A 21665-nucleotide genomic window follows, 5' to 3' on the forward strand; every position below is an offset into this window, starting at 1 on the left:
CTGTATTTAAGTTGCATTTCCTCCATAAAACCTTTTTTTGAATCTCCATCACCCCCTGGATAGATGTAACCTCTCCCTCACCTCTGCATTATGATACCAGTTACCTAGTACTTCTCTTATAAAGAGACGTAATCATAACCTAACTCACATTTGTTATTTGTATGCAATTCTCATTTTTCCTAATTATAGCTATAATAATAATGGTAGCTACTGTTGTTTTAAGGGCTTATTATGTGACAGGCACTGTGCTAAACATTATTCCTTACAACAGCTCTATAAAGCAAGCATTTTGATCTTTATTTCACAAATGAGTAAACTGAGGTTTAGAAGTTCAAGGTGACTTGTCCAATCAGTAGTTATGTGGGGTTCATTAAGGTCTCAGTCCAACTCCAAAGCCCATTCTCTTAGCCACTGCTTTATTAACTAGATCAGGAACTTCTTTAAAAGAGAGATGGAGAAAATTCATATTTACTGAGCACCTGCATTGTACCTGGTACTGGAGCAGGAACTTACATGGATACTTTCTCAAACATCTGTGAGTTTCATGGTCTAACTGACATTTTGCAATTGAGAAAACCAAGACTCACATAAATACATTTTTTGTAAAGGAACTGATTGGAATGGAGATCTGTAATGCATATAACTGGTGAGAGATTGAGAGCCAGAATATATAACATGTCCTACAAGTCAAAAGGGAAAGCAATACTACCCTAAAGGGGAAAATGCAGCTCTCCTCCCAAGATTGCCCATCTGTGTCTATGCAGGTGTCTCTCTCATTTTCTTTCTCCTTTTTCTAATAAACCTGTTCTTTTAAAATGTAAAACCCAAAACACAAAAAAGGTGAAGTGCAGAAGACATGACCGGGAACTTCAGCAAAGAGGAAATCAGAATGATTAAAAACATAGGAAGTGATGTGCAGTCTTATTAGAATGAGGGGAAATATAAATTTAAACAACAAGTAGCTTTTTCATATCCTTCAAAATGACAACAATTAAAATACCTGACCACCTTAAATGTTGGGGTCATACATGTTAATAAATGTTGAAGGAATGAAAATTAGTATAGTCATTTCACAGAGAGATTTTAAATGCCTTTGTGATCTATAATAGCAATTTTACTTCCTGGAATATACTCCATAAAAAATGTCCCCAAGACAAATATAAGTGTGTTCACCCCAGTATAGTTTGGGGAATGGATACTGTATAGAATGGCTAACATACTGGAATATTTTACTGAGTTAAAAAGAATAATTGATGTGTAGCAAAAGTAAATTTTAAGAACATATCAAATTTTAAGAACATATCAATTTAAAAAAGTTGCAAAGGTGTGCTATTTAATAAAAATTAAAACACAAAAATACCAAATATTTCTTATGAATATAATACAGATTAAAACCTATGTAGAATATACCTAGTAACAGTATAAAAACATGTTAAAAGTGAAGTTGCTAGTTCATGTAGGTATTATAAAACTTTTTTTCCAAAATGGCTGTGCTCATTTTCATTTCCAATTCCAATATACGAAACTCCTATTACTTCAGTGTTTGTGGTTGTCAAGTATTTTCGTTTTTGCCAATTGGAAGAGTGTGAAGTAGCTTACTTTCAATTTGCATTTTCCTTACTAAATCATCTTTAGTAAGGCTAAAGATCATTTCATATGGTTCCCTTTGGGGAAGGAAATGCAGGTATGAGATCAGAGTTTGTATTTGTTTTCTATCTCAAGTAGCAGATCACCACACATTTAGCAGCTGAAATAACACCCATTTATCACCTTAGTCTCTGTAGAAGTTCAGGCTTTGCTGTATCCTGTGGTCAGGCTCTCACCAGGATGACTTCAAGTGTTGTCCACATTGCGTTCTCATTTGGAAGCCTGACTAGAAAAAATCCACTTCCAGTATCCCTCTGGTTGTTAGCAAAATTCATTTTCTTACAGCTGTAGAATTTACAGCAGCTACTTTTTTCAAAGTAAGTAATGAGAAGAGAGTTTCTGTTATTGCCAAGTTTCGAATCTCCAGATCTCTTTGAAGGCCCAAACAAGTTAATATCCATTTTAATAAACTTAAATGCAACTGATTAAGGCCTTTGCCTGTGCCATATAATGTAACCTAATCAAGTGAGTGAAATCCCGTCATCTTAACCACATTCTATTGATTGGAAACAAGTCATTATTTATTTTTTTTAATGATTTATTTATTTATGCTTATAAGAACTGGGGTATAGGCCAGAGGTGGGTGGGGGGGGCGGTGAGAGGATTCACCAGAGACAGAGTGGGAAACAGAACAGGCAGATTGACTGAAATACACTGCTGAGGGGAGAAGCAGGCGAGTCAGGAGAGCTCTGCTGTGCCATGTGGGTAGCTACCTGGCTGGGGATCGAACTCATGCTGCAGTGGCTGCGGATAGCTTTTTAGGTTGTGTCTTAACCCCTTGTGCCACCAGGGAGGCCCACAAGTCACAATTTCTGTGACTCAAATGGAGGGGACTATACAGAAGTGTGGGTCAATGGGTTTCATCCTGGAGTGTGTTTAACACAAGGCTACAGACTAAAACAAGTTTTCTAAATTTAACATCTGTTCAATCTTGATGCTGTATATGTGATACAGGGTACCAAGGGGCACTAAAGCTGGCCAAGGCAAGGACACTACCCAGTAGTTTACTGGTCACTGTCTGAGTTCTTGACCCTCATGCACAATTGCAAAACTACTCAGGCTCAGGGAACAACAACAATGGAATTTATTTAACAAACCATGGGAAAACAAAGTGTTACCAAGGCCAAAAAATGGCCATTGGCCTCACCCAAAGCAGTGCCCAGTGTTTTTAAGTCCTAAACAAAAAACATCTAAGATGGACTCTTCCCTCCACTGAGGACACAGAGCTCCCCTCTCCCAAACAATAGGTCATGCACCCAAGATGGTGCCTTCTCACCACTGAGGCCTGGAGCACGTGACAAAATGAATATAGACCAGGCTCCAACTCACAAAGACAATAGAAGACACAACAGAAGATGCTCCCAGAGCTGCCGAGATGCCCCAGCACAGCCCCAGAGAAGTGACACTCAAAACAGCAGCTGCAGTGGCTGAGCCACCCGACAAATGGCCACACTCATGCAGTTGAGCAAGGTGCCCAGCTCCAGGTCTTTGCCTTCTGTGCCAGACTGTAACAACAGCAAAACCAGAAACCGTTTCAGTCGCTTGGGTTCTTACAAAGACTCCGAACTTTTTCTCTCTGAGGTTGGCTGCTGGAGGCCTCTCCACATCCTTCAGAAACCTGCAACAGCCTTCTGGAAGATGGAGAAGACTTCAGCATGGTGGGGGCCAAAATCGCTGACCCCAGAATCATTGAAGATCCAAAAACACTCAATCCCAACACTGACTGCTCAAACGCTGAATCCTGAACACCAAATGCTTAAACGCTGGAACCCGAACACCAAACCCAAGGGACTGCTTCTGAAGTCCCTGATATTTCTTATCAGAGTCTCCATCCCAAAATGTGATACTTTTTAGCATTTTCCCTGGGACTATCTATCCTCACCAACAACCCCCTTCAGGGGGCACCATCTGTAACAGTCTTTGGCTTCAGCCACCAGTTACATGTGCACAGATATCTGTTACATTGTCTTTGGGATTTTCTTCATCATTAAAATCCAGCAATTCCACTACTAGGTATTTACCCAAAGGACACAGAAACATCCATTCCAAAGAGCACCTGCACCCCTATGTTTATAGCAGCACTATTTACAATAGCTAAGCTTTGGAAACAACCCAAATGCCCAAAAATAGATGACTGGATCAAGAAGGTGTGGTACATATACACCATGGACTATTACTCAGCATTCAAAAAAGATAAACACATGCAATTTGCAGCAACATGGATGGCACTGGAAGGGATCATGCTCAGCGAAATAAGCCAGAAAGAAAAAGAAAAACACCGGATGGTCTCACTCATAGCAGGAATCTAGAAAACTTAAATAAGGGACCAGGAAAAAGATTAACTATAAGAAAGTAAAAATCAAAATCAACAAACAACTATGAACCAGAGACACTCTATGGGGGGTGAGGGGCGGGGAGGGGAGGGATTGGGGTCAAAATAAGGGGGTCGCAATTGTATGGGGAATATAAAAATAAAATTTATAATTAAAAAAAAGCATTCCAAATGTGAGGAATACATTGGTTTCTTAAAATTTTATTTATTTATTTTTTGCAGAGAAGAACTGTGGTGTGGGCCAGAGGTGCAGGGGGTAGGGTGGGATGGGTAAGAGCATTCACCAGAGACAGAGTGGGGAGCAGAACAGGCAGTTCTACTGAAATACACTACCGAGGGGAGCAGCGGTAGGAGACAGGAGAGGTCTGCTGCACCATATGTGGTTTAGCTCCCTGGCCTGGGAATAAACTCAGGTCCCAGCAGTAATAGTGCTGAAATTGGACCCCTAGGCCACCAGGGAGGACCTTCTTTCTTTCTTTTTCTTTTTAATAGTAAATAAGTTCATCAACAAAGCACAATTCAAAAGACCAACAGAAACAGGAGGCAGAAAAGTAATAGGTGAAAGACATTTTTACTTTGAGCACCTGATTCTGAGAGCCCCAGAGCTGTGTGTGCCTTTGCTACTTTTTTTGGTCTGTTTTGTAAACCAGTGGCCCCATGGAGCCAGTATCATCCCTTTATGCCCAATTAACAAAATGCTTCTATTATGGTTTCATTTGATGAAATAGTAGATGGGCTCCTCTTAGTAACTGGACAGCATCTGGCTTATTGTGATAGCTGCAATCTAAAAGCCCCTGCAAATCTAAAACAATCAGGCTCCGAGATCATTAAATACATTTTGGTCACATTCCTGCGGAAAGAAAATTAATCCCACCTCCAGTAACTTATTGACAAGGTGACTGAAATTGACAGCTAGTCAAATGTGGCTTAAGTCTAAAGTCTAAAAATGCATTTAGTTTACTAGGCGTTAACAAAGTATAACAAGTTTCAACAAAATGTGAACAGACTGGAGTCTTGAACTATATAAACATATTTTGTTGCCAAGAGAAAACATTGTAGAATGGTTTGAGGAACTCACAGAATAAGGGGTATGAGTAAGTTTATAAGCAGGGAAGGAGAAACCAGTTCTCTTTCAGAAAGGCAATGAATAGTAAAGGTATTAACATCTGATATAACATTTTCAAACTCTCCTCCTTGACCCCCTACTTATATTACACTGGTATGCATTTACTTTAAATTGTTTTATTTTGTCGGTGGGTTAGTTTTAGTTCTTTCAGAAACACCTAGTGCAAAGAAACACAAGGAAATTGCAAGTCCCTTCTGGAAAGTATTTCAACCTTCTCTCAGCACCATTCCTAGAAAATCGGGTTCAAAGTCCTCCATCTATAGGCATAAATGTGGCCCAGAAGAAACCATACCATATAGGCCTCTCTGATAACTTCTGTAGGAGATAGGTCTTGTTTGAACAAGGATTATGGTAGCTGGGAAGAGCAGTTGCAACAGGCAACAGGGCTTCCTGGTGGCTGGCAAAGAACTGTGTCAGGGAGTTGCAGTTAGACCTGCTCAAGCTTAATGCCAGTGAATGGTTTGTGCATAGTGTGTATGTTAATGAGCTTCAGGTTCTTGGGTCTATGTGACACAGAACTTCCTCCTCTTGTGTGGATAGCTTTGCTGGATTATTACCTTAACACTACTATGGCAGCTCTCTGTAACACTTTACTTTGAAAATTGGCAGTGTACAAACATGGACCTTTATTATCACAAAAATTTTCTAAAATTCTGGAATCCAGAAGCAACTTAGTAGCTAGATTTCTGGTTGAGGCTTGGGATCTGTCACAAGGGTCTCATCAAGGTGTTGACTGAGGCTGCAGTCCTCTGAAGGTTTGACTGGACCAGGCACTTCCCTGATGGTGGCCTCACAAGGCTGTTAACTTATATTCTTGATACCACAGTCATTCTCTCAGCTGCCTGAGTATCTTCATGAGATAGCAGTTGGCTTCCCCCAGAGGGAGGTGAGAGAGAGAAAGAGGGAGGAGTGGAACAAGGCAAAAGTGCACTGTTATTTTACAACCCAGTCTCTTGGAAGTCTCACAGCATTACATCTAAAGTTTTCTGTTGGTTGCAGAGACCAATCCACAGTGAGGGAGAGAATCGCACAGGGTGTGACTACCAGAGGCAAAGATCATTGGGGAGGAGGGTGGAGGTGCTCACAGGCAGGCTACCGTAGCCACTCCAAATAATGAATTATTGATACTGGCTTCAGTATTTCTCTGTTTCAAATGACCCTTTTCCCCTAGTGCATTAAAGTCTGTATTGTTTTTATTGGCGTTAAAAAATTCTGAAAATGCATAAGTAGTGTTGAACTTTATTACCCATCCAAAAGTATTTTCACTTTAAAAGAAAGGCTTCTTTTCAGGGATAATGGAAATATTCTGGAATTACTTCATGCTGATGGTTACACAGCATTGTGAGTATACTAAAAAGCATTGAATTGTGTACTTGAAAATGCTCAAAATAGGTTATGTGAATTATATCTCCATCAAAAATATTTTAGAGGGAGCCTGAATAGCATTGATATCAAGTTTGCTGTGTCAGAAATACTTATGCTTCCTTTTAACACTTTATGTTTTCTCTCTCCTTTCAGCTCAGAACTTGGTGTATAATGAATAGGCTATCAAGCCCTGGAAAATTTGATTATTGGAGCTACACTCATGGCTGGGTATTACTGGAAGTAACAGTGAATACTGGCACCAGGTAATTGCAATTTTTTCCAAGTGCCATTGACATACATTCGTGTGATGCAACATCCATGATATTACCCTCAGAAAGTACACAGAGCACATTTTATTGTGACCTAACACATGGTTAGTATACAGAGCCTATTTTACTCTGACCTAAGAAATGTTATCCATAGATTTGCATATTCTTTGAGCAGCTCCCCAAGATCACTTTTGTCAGGACATTTTTTTGCATGATTTGTGATTCCATTTGGCAGTTGTTTTCCATTATGATGCATTGTGTTGTCAGTTGCTTGGAGAGGCTCCAGTTTTGTTTTTCTTTTATTTCTTGTATTTAATACCAGTGGGCACCTGTGAGATCTTTGTATGCCAAAGCTCCCTGAGTAGTTCTTGTTTTTGTCATACAAACACCACTCTTACCAGTGATCAGGAAAACAAAGTCAAAATCACCTGAACTTACTGTCTGCGCAGTGCCAGGGCCTGGATATCAAAGAGTGTTTCCTTTGAGCGTCTTCACAGATTGAAATGCCTTAGTATGCCAAAAGCAAACACTTTGCATTGGTAATATAGTTTTTTGTTTTACCTAAGAATGATATTAAAAGTATTTAAGGACCAGTAAAGTTGTATGAATTAATAGAGAAATCAATATGTAAATTAAAATTTATAATTCTTTTAAAAAGTGTGTATCTTAAATCACTTGCCCCGTGTTTAGATTGTGGTGTTATTACACATAGCACTCTAGTCATCTCCTAATCACTCATTGATTTCAAAGATAGTTTGCATGATGTTTTGCTTGATCTGGCTGTCACTAGTTCCACAGTGGCCCTGTGTGAGCTCTGACTGTCCTAAGTTTTCTCCACATCAAACTTCTTTACAATTTCCCTGTTAAATTCACCATGTCAGGGTGATCTGTGATCCCATGAAGTGTCAGTGTCATTTATCGCAGCACTCAGATTTTTCCAGTGCTCTCAGTAGCTCCAGTCCTCCTCACCCTGCCCTAGACCCCTATTGTCTAGAACAGGATTCCCTGGGGCTGGTTGCAGCTAGGAGGCTGACCTAGGTTGTGTGAGCCAGAAGGGGAGGGGTGAGGAGCAGAGGAAGTGGAAATCAGGAGAGGAGGAGAGAGCTCATCCAGATAGCCAGGGGTCCACCTCTCTTGCTGCCTCCTGCCACAAAGACAGTAGGAGCTGGTGGTTGCAGGCCCTATAGGGTCACCCAGGGGTTAGCCTTGCAGGTTTGAATTCAGCATCTAAGCAGCACAAAACAAAATGGGGAGAGAGGAGAAGAAGAAGGGAGGGGAAAGGAACTGCAAATGGCAGTTATAACAGGCTGGACTCCAAGAGGCAGAAGAGCCTTGTCTAAGGTTTGGTGAACCTTAGAAAGAAGGGTGCAGAAGGGCATGCCAAGGGGAGACATGGCTCTTCTGTCCAGCAGCTTGCTTTTGGTGTCTGGAAGGAAGCCAGTTACCCTTAACCAGAATAGATTCTTTTCTTCACAGTATGAGGAGTGGTCACTTCCTTCAAACAAACTTGATGTCAAACAGAACTCCCCTAAACTGCCTGAGGGGTAGCTACTATGCAGTGAGGTATTGGAACCCAAACAAATACCATCTTAGCCAGGCAGATCCCTAATCACTACCTGAGCCTATACCCTCAGTCATCCCTTGGGCAATGCTGAGCCTTGTTTGGGGGGCTTACCAGAAACATGTGTCTCTACTTTGTGCCTTATTCATCCTCCCCCACCTGATAATTTTAAACCTGGAGAAGATTTCCCAATACCTGAAACAAGGCATCTTCAGTTGGGGCTCCAACTGTTTTCCAAGGCTCAAGCAAGAAAAGTATATTAAATTGTAGTATGTGAAATTTATGAGACAATCTAAGTGTGCTGGGTTTATATTATCTATTAATCTTAATATTTATCACATTAAATGCTTGTTCTGATTAATACCATTTACTACAAGTTAGTACTATTGTACTAACAACCACTTGGGATGTATGTTTTTCTTTCTTCCTTTCTTTTTAAAAAATTTATTTTATTTATTTATGCATACAATAACTGGGATGTAGGCCCAGAGGTGCAGGGGGGTGAGAGGACTCTCCAAAGACAGAGTGGGGAGCAGAACGGGCAGATCAACTGAAATACACCACTGAAATACTGAAATACAGGGGTGAGGCAGAAGAGCAGGAGAGGTCTGCTGCACCATGTGGGAGGCTCCCTGACTGGGAATCAAACTCATGCTGCAGTGGCTGCTGATAGTGTGTTAGCACTGAGACTTTAACCCACGTGCCACCAGGGAGGACCCAGGGTTGTTTCTTTTTCCTTTTTTGAAGATTTATTTATTTATGCATACAAGAGCTAGGCTACAGGCCAGAGATGTGGGGGAGGGAGGGTGGTGTTGAGAGGATTCACCAGAGACAGAGCAAGGAACAGAGCAGGCAGACTGACCGAAATACATGCTGAGGGGAGCAGTGGGCGAGACAGGAGAGGTCTGCTGGCCATGTGGGTTGCTCCCTGGCTGGCCAGGCGTTCGAACTCGTGCTACAGAGGCTGCAGATTGCTTTATAGTGCGGTGCTTAACTCCTTGCACCACCAGGGAGGCCCAGAGATGTTTATTTTTCAATACTCCTGTAACCCCAACAATACTGGTTGGTACTGAGTCAGCTATGTCTGGGACCATCCAATATAGGAACCTAAAAGTCACTTAATTGGCCATGTTTCAAGTCTATTTTGTGGACTTAGAAAAATCTATGAAGAATATGGGGATTTATATTTGGGGGATGTTAAATCAACACATTTTTCTATCATTTAAAATGACTAAATCCTAAGTCCCTCTATGGCTGCCATATCAAGTGTCACTCAATGGCTAACTCAGATCATAGAATGGCTTCCAGGGCATAGGGGAGGTAGCCTAACTGCACGAAAGCTGAGTTGAGAGAATAAGTATCTTGGCGAGAAATATGGACATCAGAAAGGACTATGAAGGAAAATTCAATTCCTGTGCCAGGTGGACTTTGGAAGGAGAAAGGACACAGGGAACAGGAAAGGAAGCCACTGTCATTATGGTAGTCTTTCCCCTCCTGGACAATTTAGCATGGAGAAGAGATGAGATAGATATGATGGGGAAAAACAGGAAAAGAAAGAGCTGTCACAGGAAAGACCTTTAAATTCTGTACGCTTCTGGAACTCTGGGAGAAGAGAGAATAATGCAATGTTACCACGAAACACAGACAGTTGTTCCTGGGTCAATATGAACTGTAATGCTCACAGGGCCAGCTGGTGTCCAGTCCACCTGTGTTAACAGTCTCTGACACAGTTTCTCTCCTGGACAGTGATGAGAGTGCTGTCACCATCAGACCTGTTCCAAGGCAGGATTCTGGTTTTTGATTCTGGCTAAGTGACCTCTAGGCTTAAGTTTTCAGTTTACAGAGACTCTTTCCTGCTCAAAATTCTATCACCATCATCCTTTTCTGTTTAAACAGTGAGTTATTTTTCCTTATTGTCTACTATGAACTATGATCAATTGTAAATTAACAAAAGGAATGGAATTCTGTCGGGAACAGATCCTAAGATATGATGTTGGTTAAATGGAGGAGTTAGGATTCCAACATTTTAGGTGACACGACTCTTACTCTGCAGTTGTACGACTGTTAAACTATCATCTATTGTACCTTTGGTCACAGGGTGCAGTATTAAAAGAACCAGGAGGAGTGATTCAGGATGCTTCTGAGTATGGTGTACTGTTGTGAATTTCACAATACAGAGATGAGCATGGATTGAAAATGACCATCTGAAAAGCAGAGAGGGAGGTGGGAGACTTAGAGGAGATAAAGTTGGAGTAAAAGATAAGCTTCATCTGCCATACACTCCCCTCATTCTTCCCATTCACCATTCACTAGCCAAGAAGAGATAAAAATATAAGGAAATGCTGACTTATGGCTGAAGTTTGCCCATACAAGGCTACTATTTTGAATAAAGTCAAAGCAGAGGGCGTTCACTGAAGACCATGGGAATAGATAAGGTACAGAGAATCATGGATAAGGGAGTATGAATTTGTAGATTCAGGGATTCTGCAAGCATGCTCTGACTGTAGTCATTAGCTCAGCTCATAAAATAGATAAGAAACAACTTAACTCTATTCCTATGACATTTTTAAAGTAGATATGTTAAAGAACCCCCAATATTTGCCAACAATAGGTAGAATTGTTCAACTCTTTGGTAATCTCTACCCCACTAAATTTCTGTTTAGGATGCTGGAACATGAGAAGCTATATCTGCACCTGAAAAGACATTGCAACACCTAGAGACACTAAAATGGAAATTGAATACATTAGCTGAAAGAGACATTGGGTTATTTTCCTTTAAGAATGCAGTAATTGTAATTTGTGCAACCATGATCCCACTTTGTTTTTTTTTTTAAGATTTATTTATTTTTATACAAGAACCGGGGTACAGGCCAGATGCGCGGGAAGGTGAGAGGATTCACCCTAGACAGAGCAGGGAACAGAACAGGCAGACTCACGAAATACACTGCTCAGGGGAGCAGCAGGCGAGACAGGAGGGGTCTGCTCGCCATGTAGGATTCTTGCTGGCTGGCCAGGATCGAACCCGCACTGCAGAGGTTGCGGACAGCTTCATAGTGCGGCGCTTGACCACCTGTGCCACCAGGGAGGCCCCATGATCACACTTTGGAAGTGTAAATAGAAGTAGAGTGTGTTTGGATGTTGAACTACTAAAAGATATTCTGTCTGTAGATGAAATAGTTATATGCAAATCCTACATCTACATTAATCACTTTCTTTTTGTTCAGGTAGATCATGTACCTAATCAGAAATAAGTTTAGTCTGAAGTCCTATCCTAGTCAATCGTGGTGATCCCATTCTCTTGGCTAGTGATTGATTTAGGCAAAGACATGTGAGGTAATTCTGGTTCATGAGGCAAGAGGAGAAATCTGGTAGGGCTATTTTTTGTCCTGGAAAAACAAGAGACAAAAGAAAAGAACAAAGTTAGAGAACTTACATAACCTTATACAAAGACTTATTTTAAACATTGTGATCTCAATACATGGATAAGCAAACCAAACAATAGAACAGCCTAGAGAGTCCATAAAGAGACACACACATAAACAGACGTGGGATGTATGACTATGGTTACTTTACATTGAAATGGGGTCAGATGGTCTTTTCAACAAATGGTATATTGATGTCCTTTTGGAAAAATCGGATGACATTTGGATATCTATGTAGAAAAAAATCCTTTTTGACCCTAATCTTGTATACACAAAAATCAATTCCAGAATTACCATAGATCTAAATAAGAAAGAACAATAAAGCTGTTTAGAAGACAACATAGAAGAAAATCTTCATGACATTAGAGTAGGCATTTTTTTTTAATAGTAGACTAAAGCCATAAAGGGAAAGATTGATAAGTGATACTATATTAAAATTATGGGGATTATAACCAAGATGAAAATGCATACATTGTGCAAAAATGAAAAATGATGTAAAAAATATATAAAAGAAAAAAAAAAGAAAAAAATAAGATCTAAAAGATACCATTAATAAAAGGAAAAGTCAAACTACAAATGAACAGATGTATACCTAACAAAGATATATAGAAGATATAAGACATTAGATAAAAGATGTATACGTGACAAGGAGTATATAAGGAATTCCTACAAATCAACAAGGAAAACACAAACATTTCCCAATAGGAAAATGCACAGGAGATATAAAGCTACTCCCAAAGGGAGTATCTAAATGGCTAAAGACCCTCAACAAGATAATCAACATCGTTAGTTCTTAGAGAATTGCAAACAAAAACAACATGATACCACTACAGATGAACCATAATTAAAATTAAAAGGGAAAAAACACCTGCAACAAAATATTAGTGTACATGGAGCAAGTGAAGTTCTCATATACTGCTGATAGGAGTATACATTGGAAAACTGGCCAGTTCTACTAAAATGGGACTGCGATTTCTGACTAGAGGTTGGCTGATAAATGTTTAACACTCTCCAAGTGTTGTTCCAACATAAATGCTGATTAATATTTTGTTTATGTTAACAAGTAAGACAAAAGTGAAACCAAAAAGATGTTTTTTTGGAACTCCATTCACTTGTCAATTACATGAGCAATTCTTTGCTGAATAAGATAACTGTTTTCACATATACATTAAAATATTTTTTCAGTTTTAATGCTATTGAAAATGTAATGTCTATAGATAGGATGCACTTTTACATTTAATCTGTGTTACTAATATTTCTTCATCTTTCTTAAGTCTTCATGATCAACAAAACAATAAATCACTGAATTTTAGTGATTTTGTTTCCATGGTATAATACTACCATCACAACCTTGTAATGTTACCAACAAGATGCTCGTGAATGAAGAACTGAGAATACATAGTAACACGTCATTATATATTTCTTCCATACAGATGTAATAAATGCACATAACCTCAAGAACACAGATGATAGCAAAATGTTTTAAAATTAGGAAATTAAGAGTTTTTAGTATTTATTACTATTAAAAATAGTTTATTTCCATTTTAAGTTTATATAAGTTAACTCTTAATAATGGCAATATTTAGCTACTTGACTGCAAATTTCCTAAAGATTTAACGGTGGTTTCTTAGAAGTGGGTACAAGCCTGCTTCAGTACAACGCTATTTGTGACCCCAAATTACTCTTCTAGATATATATCCACAGAAATATGAACATGTGTTCTCCAGGAAACAGGCACAACAATTTTTATTGTAGCAGTACCCTTAATAGTTAAATATTACAGACAACCCAGAGGTCTGTGGATGATAAAATGGAAAAATAAATTGTTGTATTTTCATACCGCAGTGTATGAGTCATCAATAAAAATGAACAAGTTACTGCTTCAGTAACCTCAACAAACAGAATGTTGGGCCAGGTACAAAAAGAACATACTATCTGATTCTATTTACATAAATCTGAAAAAAAGGCCAAATGAATCAATGATGATAGAAGTCAGAAAAAAGGTGATCATCTGGAGTGGAGTGAGGAGGAGAGGTCTTGGGGGGTGGCCTCAGGGAGACTTCTGAAGGGCTGGCACAAGTCAATTGCTTTTTCTAGTTGTGCTCCCACTGCAGGTTCACTGCAAAAAGTGGCATGAACTGTATCCTTAATGCTGGAGCGGATGTATGCTCTCCTTCCTGAGACAGCCTGCATTAAAAAAAAAAAAAAAAAAAAAAAGGAGTCACTTAGGAGATTTCTGACTGCACATACCCTCCAACAGAGAATGGAATGTGATGTGGTATCTCTTCCTTTAGAAGAAATTAGCTGATCTTAAGACACATTATTAGAAAAAGTAAAGATGAGAAAGAGCAGCTTGTTGTTGAATTCCTGGGTAATAGAGAAACCATATCCTGGCACTTACTTGGGAAAGGCCCTTACCTTTCCCAGAGGAGGCAAAATGCTTTGCTATAAGCACCTATTCTGCTCTAATAAAAAAATGTATGAGAAGTAAGACCATATTAAGTTAAAGTTTAGGAAAACTGATTTAAAAAACCCCAAAGAAGAGTCAGGAATGCAGTTTCTATTGATGTTCTCAGGTATTCAGAGTGGGTAAGGAAACCATGTAGAATAGTAACAGTCCTCACAAAAAGGGAAGGTTCTGGGTTCCCTGCCCCACCTAAAGAAGGATGAAGCTGAGCAGCCAGGGGATGCTAACAGGGACTTGGGAAGAAGATTACAAGGAAGGAGAGAGAAGAGTTGGAGGAAGCACATGGAGCAGAAGAAGCTGCACTTGCTTCTCGGCCTTGGACTTATACCAGGGACTGGGGGGTGGGGGGATGGAAGGAGGCACTTGAAAGAGACAGAGATATGGGTGAGAGACCCGTGAGGTCTGACAATGGCAGCTTTCATCTTGACTTGGATTGTGATTTTGCTCTTTTTCTTCCAGACTTTCCTGGCCCTTTCTGCCCCTCTCCTATGAATCCTTGCCAGAAAGTACCTTAGACTTGTGGCAAGCTGTTGGGCCTCAGTGGCCCCACTTTGGCCCAACCCTGTTTGACTGGGCATTTACCCATGAAGGGATGGCTAACTATGTTCTTTCTCTTCTCTCTTGCACACAAATTCTATTTTAATTCTTTTCTATTGAATATCTAACATCATGCCATAGTATGTTTTGTCTTTATGGAGTGGATGGCAGAATCCATTTTAGAGCAGCAGGTTTGGGGGTTCCAGGGTACCCCTCAGTCTGCCCACTAGCAGGATTATCACACATCATAAACAAGGGCAGATTGCTGCCACACATGTGTGAGAAAGTCACTGTCTTCCTTGTGTAGCATATTCTGATTTGCAGTTTGAGATCTTTTAGGAATGGTGATTCAGCATGACCAGGCTTTGTCTTACCATCAGTACTGTAGTGTGAAAGCATTTTGCCCCATCTGTGGATTTTCTTGCTTATAGAAATTGTTCTCTGTAGTGCTTTGTCTCTTTTACTTACCATCTTGAGAGCAAAGTGACACTGGACGTGATCACTGAAATGAAACAGCACGTTCTGAAATGTTAAAGAAATCAATCAAGCAACTACATTTCAAATAGTAGAAGATTCTGCTGAAAATTGTAGAAGGTCATAGTTAAAAAGGCAATTAAGCCAAGTAAGGGGTTTACATAAAAATAGAACAAAGTATTTGGAAGCCGGCCTTGTTTTTTCAGTGCTCATAAAAGGAAGTCATCTGATCAGTGTTCACCCTTAACCCTTTTCTCAACATTTTGATGACCATGAATTCTGTCTTAACATCACCAACTCTCTCATCATCCCCATGTTTTATGTGACTCTATATCAAAAAAATTATATATTAGAAAGAATTCATTGTTTTATTCAAAAAGATATATGATTACCAAAGAGAACACCTACCCAGCATGAGATAAGCAGTATCATAAAGCGGATATAATAAATTCAATTCAAAGGAAAATGAAGAATATTTAAGTGATGCTGCACTAATTAAATGAAAATATGATTTCAGAAACTTTTGCAAAAATTGAAACTGTGGGCCTCCCTGGTGGAGCAGGGGTTTAAGATAACACTATCAAGTTATCACCAGCCACTGCAGCATGAGTTCAATCCCCGGCTGGCCAGGGCAACCCACATGGCACAGCAGACCTCTCCTGCCTCACCTGCTGCTCTCCTCAGCAGTGTAGATCTGCCTGTCCTGCTCCCCACTCTGTCTCTGGTGAATTCTCTCACCCCCTGCACCTCTGGCTTATACCCCAGTTCTTATATGCATAATAAATAAATATTTAAAAAATGAAACTATAACTGGAAGACTGGAGCTCAAGCCACCTGTCACCACCAAGTGCCAATAAAGTAGAAACAGGAATTGACTCTTTAAGATGTACTTTAATCAAACAGCCAGCAATCTGGAAGACAGGGAGTTAACATCCTAAAGAAACTACCTTCAAATTTCATTTCCAGCTGGCTTTTATAGTCAGTTGAACAAAGACAGTTCAGCAGTAAGTAGGGAAGGCTTACTTCCCTACAGAGTTTGTGATGTCCAGTCCCTGGAGCGCCTTATCGCTCTCCCGGACACCTGGCCTCAAGCATTTCCCAATGTGCTGAGGCTGGTCTTCGGATAGCACTGGCTCCCTGCACGCCTCCAGTGCCCTTGTCTGGGAAGATTACTTCAGGGCAGACAGGCTTTAAGCAATTGTGTGTGCAGTTTTCCTACTCTACCATGCATAGCGTCCTACCTTGGTCCCTCCCCCCTCTTTAGCCCCTGTTAAAACTATGCACATTTTGCAACCACTACATTGCCTTGAGAGCCCAGGACACCTCGGACACCAGTCTGTGACCTTTGGCTCTGCTTCCTTTTTGTTCCCTCAGATACTTTCAGCATAGTAGCTTATGTACAATGGATTCTGAGTAATTCTGGATTAACCAATTAATATTTAATCTTGTAAAAGTCTTCCACTGGCATTTTTCAGTCTGAATTAAAACAGAGAATAGTTAGCGATATGGACATTTGCCCATTACTCGTTGCTTCATTTTCAATTTGTTGACTGTCTGCACTGACTAAGGTTCTCTTCACCATCTGATGTTGCTCAGAAGAGAGTGCAAGGGCAGCAATAGAACAAAATGCTTATCCTTGTGTAGGAGGGAATTGAATGGGATAGAGGTCAAAATGATTGTCTAAAGTAAGGTCTGAGAAGACATGCCAAACTTCAATTACCCACATACACCATGTTTGTCTTCAAAGACAGTAAAATACTTCCATTATCATCAAAAGGCTATAAATAGTTTTCTACATCTTTGTCACAACCTTTAGAAGGAAATCAAGCGAGGTATTACCCATGTTTATGCATATGGGGATGTAGACTAGACATTTGCTGGGGCCAGCTCAGGCCTCTGACTCTTCACCCAGAGTTCTGTCCATCATGATATCATGCCGCCCAACAGAAAACTAAGGGTTCTTTGGTGTGATTACGGGTTGAATTATATCCTCCCCCAAGATTTATTAAAGTCTTAACCCTAGAAGTAGAGGAAAATGCCCTGTCAAGGCAGAGGCAGACCTGGAGTGATGTGGCTTCAAGCCAAGGAACACAAGGTGCGCCAGCCACCAGCAAAAGCTGGGAAGAGGCAAGGAAGGATTCTACCAGGAGTCTCAGTCTTATTGACACCTGATTTCAGACTTCTGGCACCCAGAACTGGAAGAGAGTTAATTTCTGTTGCTTTCAAACACCTCACTTGTGGTACTTTGTTATGGAAACTGTAGAAGACAAATATAAGTGTGAATGCTTAAATGTCAGTTAAAGACAAGCTTAGAGACTAATTATTTCCCTGTCATGAAAAACTGGCTTGCATAAATAATGAGCCAGGACATTTTCACAAGCATCAATATAAGCAAAAAAGGAGGAGGAGGAGGGAAAAGGGGAGGGACTACTGAAATTGAATTTAAATGAAAAATATAAAATAAAAATTTCTTTATTCAAAACCAAATCTCCACTGTGGTTGTGGCTTTCTGCCTCCCACTCTCAAGAAATTCCTCATGAGAGACAAAACCTCAGTGTGACTCCAGTTCACTTGAAGTTACGCCTTTTCTCCACAGGTAAACTAACAATTTTTGTGTAATACTCTAGCTTTTGTTGGTGACTTGAGAGGTAGGACCTGACACTATTAAAGAGATACTATACTAGAGTCAATGCTTGTTGAGCAACAAACACCAGACAGAAGCTAATTTAAAATAAAGGATAAGATGAAGAAATTGCCACACCTTGTTTACACTAATGTTACAAAAATGAAACACATGATTTGCCCCAAGAAATGGTCCACAAATATTTCCTGCTTATACCTAACTATTTCTAAATCCTGCTCCACAGAAAACTAGTCAGTGAAACACTCCTTAAAAAGGGGTTCAATAGTCCGATCAGTGAGGAAACACTGCGTCCTCCCTGTGCACGTTTGCATTTGAAATCCTCTGAGAGTTGTCAAAAACAGACCAAGCGATTTTAGCTAAAATTGTATTTCCCTAAATTATTTGTTTTGTTTTTTTTTTTTTTAAAGATTTATTTATACAAGCACCGGGTTACAGGCCAGATGCGCGGGAGAGTGAGAGGATTCACCAGAGACAGAGTAGGGAACAGAACAGGCAGACTGATGAAATACACTGCTGAGGGGAGCAGAGGGCGAGACAAGAGAGGTCTGCGCACCATGTGGGACACTCGCTGGCTGGCCGGGATAGAACCCATGCTGCAGAGACTGTGGAAGCTTCACAGTGCGGCACTCGACTGCCTGCTCCACCAGGGAGGCCCACCCCTAAATTATTTGAAACTGAAACTTCTTTTCTTATAACAGTTATATTAATAGCTAAGAATATACCTTGAAAAACAATGGGTAAATATATTCCTAAATCTTACTAATGTTCATCTAATGCAGGAGGAAACTTTGAATGTCTTCCATACTGTGTATAAGGTGGACTCACCAGAAGAGACAAACATGGAGATTCAATGAAGTCCCAAGGATGAGATGTGGACCCAGGCTTGGGGGTGGGGGAAGATGATGCAATTTGGCAGAACTCTGTGAGGAAAAGACTACAAAATGACCATGAGAACCAATGCTAAGTTTTCTTCTCAGGCTTGGAACAGTCCCAGGAAGTGTTTTGAAGCTTTGCTTTATTAGCTTCATGGAAAATCCACTTCTGTTTAAAATGTGGTTATAAGAAATAAAATAGAAACTCAAATTTACAGTAGCATAGATAAGATATATTTTTCTCTCATACATGTAAGCCCAGATAGAAATACTCGAGAGATAGCATTGTGGCTACATTGTGTGACATTCTTTTTATGTCACTTCTCAGTCAGTGCCTAGGGTGTTGTCTTGGACACCGATTCCCTGATCCAGGCAGCAGGACTAAGGAAGGGCCGGGAGAATGGGCAAGCCCTGGACATTAGGGCCCTGAACATGCTTTGCAAACTGCACCTAGAGCTGCTTCTTACATCCCATTGGCCAGAATTTGGTTACAAGGCCTCCTTTGGCTGCTAGGCAACTGAGAAAGGAAGTCTCCTCTCCAGGTGGTCTGGTACCACAGCTAAATATCCAGGGTTTATTATTGTAGAAGAAAGAAGAGGAAAATCAATGTCAGGACAGCTAGCATTTTTCTGTACCCCCCTTTCTCTCTTTCTCTGAGTGTGTCTCATATAATTTTTTTTGGCTTAAGCAAGTTATAATTGATCTCTCATTAACTTTCAAATGTACCAACTCAGAGCTTTACTATCTAGCATTAATGTCTTGTGTTTTGAGGAATTGATGTTCCCCTTAAACACCAGAATAGGCTTATACTATATGTGTATTTCGAAAAATAAAGACTTTTTAGAAGAACTACAGGGATTCCCACATTCTTGGTTAGCAAATGATACTTTTAGTTTCCCCATGAGGCCCCAGGAGACATGACTGAGCATGAGGTGAGGGAGATGCCAAGTGAGGAAAGAGCAGACCCAGGAGGGGAGCTCCTGCCAACTGTGGGGCCCTCCCCCCACCCCCAGAGTCAGGAGAACTTGGGGGCTGGGAGCAAGGAAGTGCTGCCTCCAATTGGTTTAATGAACCTGAAAAGTTTTATTTTCTCCGGGTGGAAGGAAGTAGGAATGTAAATACTTCAGTGGAGGAAGGTTTTTAAAAAGAAAATCTGTACTTTGTTTGGAAGAGAGAAGGCGAATGGTCTGAGAAATTTGAGTAGGTTGACTTCTGACTATCTGAGCTGTAGATTCCTATTAACAGCCTGGTCTTTCAGCTGAGAGTCTGTCAACACTTCCGCGGGCAGCAGAAGATTCCCAGGCACTGTCTTGGAGCATTTTTGGCAGGCTCGCCCAGGACCAACTGTGTGTGCCCCTCTGCTTATTGGGATTGTAATCACTCTTGGAAGTGCATCCCTGGAACAAAGGGGCCCTGTTTATTCCTTCCGGATTCTGAAAGAATTTCTGCCCATAAGGATGGTGTAGAGTTAATGTGATGCAAACTTTCTATATTCACAGTTTTTTAATTTTATTTTTTTTAAATGGAACTTAAGAGTCAAGTAGTTGAATCTAACACACACATAGGAAAGGGGTCTGTCTACTCCAAGAAGGTGCTTAGATGTCAGTCTAAACCAGGATTGTCATAAGCCTGCCCTGGTAAGGCAAAAAAAAAAAAAAAAAAAAAACCACAGGCCTGAAAGAATCACCATTACCCTCCATTGTGAATGACATTTCAACAAACTATTCATTTGCTAGTTCTATTAAAACTATCTTGATAAGAAAAGTGCTCTAAAATGGAAAAATCAGATTAAATCTAAAGAAAATAGTTCTTAACTGAGTGAAGGAAAAACATGTTGAAAAGGTCTGAACTTCTGGCAATATAGCTAAGCATAAGTTAGGATAAATGGTTGATAGCTCATAATACTTTATTCAAATGAAGCACTGTTTAAAAATTCCTTTTATATACACAAAAATATAAAGTTAGGCCATCTGATATCTTGGGTAAATTAATACATGTAGCATTCTAAGATACTGATTAGTTAACTTACGTGGTGCCCTTTCTAGGCAAGTAATGATTAATGATCTCGTATATGAACTGATAGAGAAAATCAAGTCTCTATTGGCACATTTAAGTCCATCCCATTGATCAGATATGTGCTTTGTGCAAAACACCAAGGTGGATGGAGGTGAAGGGCATACAAAAATGAGCAGCTATTGGGGGCCTCCCTGTTGGCACAAGGGGTTAAGATGCAACCTTTGAAGCTGTCCGCAGCCACTGAAGCATGAGTTCAATCCCCGGCCAGGGAGCTACTCACATGGCGCAGCAGACCTCCCCTGACTTACCCACTGCTCCCCTCAGCAGTGTATTTCAGTCAATCTGCCTATTCTGTTCCCCACTCTGTCTCTGGTGAATCATCTCAACCCCCCCATACCTCTGGCCTGTACCCCAGTTCTTGTATACATAAATAAAAAAACCTTTAAAAAAAAACCGAGAAGCTATTGTTGCTACATCAGCAAGTGAATTATCCAGTGGGGAGAGAGAATGCAGGTCCACAAATGAATATAACTCACCATATTTTGTAATTCGTACTAAAATAAGGCTACAGGCAGTAAAGGCAGGCTCCCTTTCGGTGACTAATTTACTGAGTAACAGAAACCATGTAACAGAAAAAGGTAAGTAACTTGCTCAAGGTCAAACTTGAATGCCCAGGAGCCAGGTTTCAGACTCAGACTATTAGATCTTTGCTCTCAGCACTGTAAGGTACAACTCAGGCCCACCAATGAAGACTTTGCTGTTCCTGTTTGGGGCAATCATAGATTGTCTGGTGGAAGTGGATCTAAGCTGGGTCTTGAAGGATACATACATTTATGAAGTGAAGGGGATAATCTGAAAACGGAGACAAAAAAAAAATCAAGACAGTTTAAAGAACAGAAAAGAAGTCCATTTTGGTGACAACTTGGTGAATAG

The 21665-nt window shown here is 40.3% G+C and overlaps 1 long non-coding RNA gene across 3 annotated transcripts in view; it reads left to right on the forward strand.

Annotated features, from left to right (window-relative positions):
- Positions 1–21665, forward strand: part of LOC119257768 (uncharacterized) — a 203181-nt gene that overhangs the window by 174048 nt on the left and 7468 nt on the right. For all 3 annotated transcript variants that reach the window (XR_008553963.1, XR_008553962.1, XR_005128113.2), the window contains one exon: positions 6624–6733. This is a non-coding gene — a long non-coding RNA (uncharacterized LOC119257768). The remainder of the gene's footprint in view (positions 1–6623; positions 6734–21665) is intronic.

Source organism: Talpa occidentalis, unplaced genomic scaffold (genome assembly GCF_014898055.3).
Source record: "Talpa occidentalis isolate TD23 unplaced genomic scaffold, MPIMG_talOcc4v2.1 talOcc4.4, whole genome shotgun sequence".
Taxonomy (NCBI): domain Eukaryota; kingdom Metazoa; phylum Chordata; class Mammalia; order Eulipotyphla; family Talpidae; genus Talpa; species Talpa occidentalis.